The sequence below is a fragment of the Neltuma alba genome, unplaced genomic scaffold, assembly GCF_004799145.2.
Source record: "Neltuma alba isolate B1F8T4 unplaced genomic scaffold, ASM479914v2 tig00004358_pilon, whole genome shotgun sequence".
NCBI classification, from domain to species: Eukaryota; Viridiplantae; Streptophyta; class Magnoliopsida; order Fabales; family Fabaceae; genus Neltuma; species Neltuma alba.
This window is the reverse complement of record NW_021633673.1, coordinates 25062-28854: the sequence shown is the minus strand read 5'-3', so window position 1 is coordinate 28854 and position 3793 is coordinate 25062. Positions and strand designations below refer to the sequence as shown.

Here is a 3793-nt window from a genome sequence, read left to right as displayed (position 1 = left end):
AGGCGAAGCCCACCGTCAGTCTCAATGGATCCTATCATATACTACCTCTATACGAGACTCTCTTTGATTTTTTATACTGATCTTATATATAAGACTCCAATCTATTTTGTTTATTATATTTACTCAAATTTTTTAAGATAGTCTTTCTAATAATTATAGTTTAAACCAACATACTTGATTAGTAAAGATGTTTTAGGAGGAAGACAACACCTATTTATTACAAATAACTAACTAACTTTTTTTTAATTTTTTTAAATTAATTAATTACTCTTATAATTATTACGAACGAAGGAGAAGGTAGAATTATATTCATATCTCATTCCTCCCCCCGGGGGGGGGTTAGGTTATTCCTCGAGGATTCACCTCAGGCCCTTGTCACTATATTGGAAGATAGTACGTTCTTCGCCATCTTTACAAAATTCTGTTTTTTATTTGGGTAGCTCTCTTATAAATAGTCTTTCCGGTAGATCAGTAACCAATTGACTACCGAATTTTTATGCGATTGGTCTAGAATAAGTACTTTTTACTTTGTAAGAACAAAATAATTAAAATTTTACATATATAGAACAAAATAATTAAACTTTTATACATATACAAGGTTAGTATAATGCTATAGTACTATAGAGAATTATATATGATCCTTGTGTTGTGACTAATTATAGCGGTCACTTCGTTATTTTTCTAACGCACAGAAAATGATTAGATAACCTGCATTACGGTACGTAACTACTAAATGATGATGAAATAATGAATTATTGAAATTCTGAAAGTAACAATCATTTTGGAAAAGTATAAACATTCAAAATGACTAACATTTTTTTTTAAAATTTGGTGAAAAAAGTGACTAACAATTTGAATAAGATGAAACAACACAAAATTCCATGTGTCAGCCCAAAAAAGATAATAATATTAGTATATGGCAGTGCCTCAAATATTGTGTCAAGAGCATTAAAGTTTTTATATATTTTATTTTTTTGTTTCCAAGAAAATACTGTCTGAGCCGTGGAGTGATTGAAGCTAATAACAAGCGGAGACGACAATAAAAATGAGGAGATCATTACGATTCTTGTTGCGGACACAGAAAATTATGGTACATGGCCTTTACAATTATTCAGTCCCAGAGAAATAACCTCAAACATCTGATGACTCGGGCATGTTAACAAAGCATCACACACACATACCCACACATATACAGCAATACAGAACATGAAGCCACAGAATTGCAAGAGAATCGGAATGATATTAGTGGGCGAATATATATAAATCAGTCCCAAATCATGACAAGGGCTATAATAGCGACCCCAGAAAGAACAGCAAAAACCTAAACCAAGGAGAGTTGAAACGGGTGGTTGTTGTGGGTTTGAAGCCCTTGGATATCAAGTGATTGATGGCAACATATATGAAAACCCCACAAGCAAGACCCATGGAGATTGAGTATATCCAATCTGCTGTGCGTCCCTCTGCTGTGGCGTCGATGGCGATTCCTATTCCCACGCCTACTGGGCTTGAGACTGCAAACGCTAAGGAATACGCCACCGTTGTCGCAAACGGTCTCTTGGGCAGCATCCTCAGCAGGGCGATCCCCATTCCTATCGCTGCAAATATCTTGTGCAGCGATATTGTCCACAAGTTTCTCCATGCTTCCCCCTTGCTCCCTATTTCATTCATTCATTCATTCACTGTTTTCAGACAACAATTAACAATCTATGTATATGAAGGGCGATTTCTCGATCGTCAACTAACCATACTGTGTTTCTGTTGCACCCGTGTGTCACGTATATTTCATACGTTTCCTAGTTCGTATATATACACATCTTAATTGGATCTTTTACAAGATATCAATTCAGGTTTAATTCTGAATATGATCCTAGGCTGGCTGAGTCGACTGACTGAACTCATCAAATTAAAGGGAGTCTCCTAAGAAAAACAATAGCTAACTGATTATTCATATGCGTTACTTTTGTTGAGGATATTCTTCTTTTCAACATACGGTACTGTTTTCCTCTTTAATTTAGCCCTAAAGTTTCAGTTATATATGGAAGCTAGCTGACTTAACTGTTCGAAGGTTACATTATTGCAAGGCTAGCTAGACTAGCAGTTCATTCGCCACTTTTGTAAAAGACCAGTGCTAAATGCCTAAATCGATGCCAGCAAACTTACATTCTCAAGATGCTCTTATTTCGTAAATTGAAAATTGTTGTTGTGAAAATAGTATGATAGTGGGATTCCATGAATTTTGGTTAAAATCATGCATCAGTATGATAGGCTTCCTGCAGGAGGAAATCAACAAGGTAATTTCCATAAATATAAGAAACACACACACGCACACATATTGATTATTGAAATACCTGAAACTCCGACGGCAATACCCTCAAACACCGAGTGAAAAACACAAGGCAACGATGAGAAGGATGGTGTCTCCCACGTTAGTAGTCTTCACAAATATGGGGTTAACCTCCAATCCAACCTCTTGGGCATGTTCTTGGGGTGTTCTTCCTCCTTCCAGTTCCAACACCTTGGCTTCCCTCTCCTTATGGCTGGTCACATAAATCACTACACAATCACCAAGCATGGTGAGGAGATAGCCCGCACAAGCCAGCATGAAAGCGAAAGGGTATGTTTTGGTGGTGAGATCACCGAAGGTCTCATTCGCATCGCTCAAGAAATGTATCATAGAGGTTCCCAAGAAAACTCCACCCGCGAATTGAGTTCCCAGAAGAAATAAACGTCTCGTTCCAACGGAAAAAGTACGGTGACATGCCGCCGGCGAAGGTGCTTACTAGTAAAATTATCAAACACCATATTTTTACTAAGATCAGGCCCCTTGAACGCAAATCTACCGTCTCTCCGTCGCTGTGATGGTCGCTGCCTCCGTGGGCTTCGATCGGACTCAGGTGCCAGCCAATGAGGCACAGCAATAGAAGCGTTGACCTTAGGGCAGCCATGGAAACCTACAAATGTTGTATACCTGGATGGCTAACGTACGTGTTTTGCAGATATCACATGTATGGTTTTGTACTATATATGGAGCTTGTACTGCAATTTGACTTTTCTGGGTTATGTACTACACCACACCCGATGGGCAAGGCTTTTTTTCCCCCGCTTGGGGACTGACACCATAACGATAATAATAATGTTTTGAGATTGATCCCTCCGTTTACTACAACAGATTAAGCTTATAAGGCTTAATATTGTCGTCTGGTGTAGTACTGTAGACAACGATGACTGATCATATATAAGGGTAAAAAATTGGTTCAGTTTTATTATAAATTTTTTCTTCAAGATTTTGACCTTTAATTTTTGAGTTCCGTTTAATATGAAGTATTGAAAATGAAGAATATAAACTAGGATTGTAATTAAAAAAATTTATTAAAAAACTCTTTAACATGAGTAATTGCTTATTATATAGTATTAGACAAACCTATAAAAATATGATTGGGGAATATCATTTCTCTTCGTGGTATTCGTTAATCCTATATACGAGGATTTGTTTAATCCTATGTAATAAGTAATTTCTCATACTAAACACTCTTGTAATATATTTTTTCAATCTCAATCCCCATCTCTGTTTCTCATTTTTAATACTTCTTATCAAACAAGGTGTTACAAGTTAAGCATTTTATTAATTATGTTCAATAATTATTGCCAAGTTCAATTTGTAACCACTCATTTTTATAATCACACCCGTACCAGCTGTTCTCCGCGTCCTTTTCTGTCTCGGGAGATGATGACATGAATGACGACATACGTGGATTAGAGAAATAAGTTCTTGAATATAATGCTTAGAAGATAA

At 36.6% G+C, this 3793-nt stretch overlaps 1 pseudogene; it reads right to left on the bottom strand.

Annotated features, from left to right (window-relative positions):
* Positions 1-1040: 1040 nt before the first annotated feature.
* LOC114744395 (zinc transporter 1-like) lies at positions 1041-3004 on the bottom strand (annotated as a pseudogene).
* Between the last annotated feature and the right edge of the window lie 789 nt (positions 3005-3793).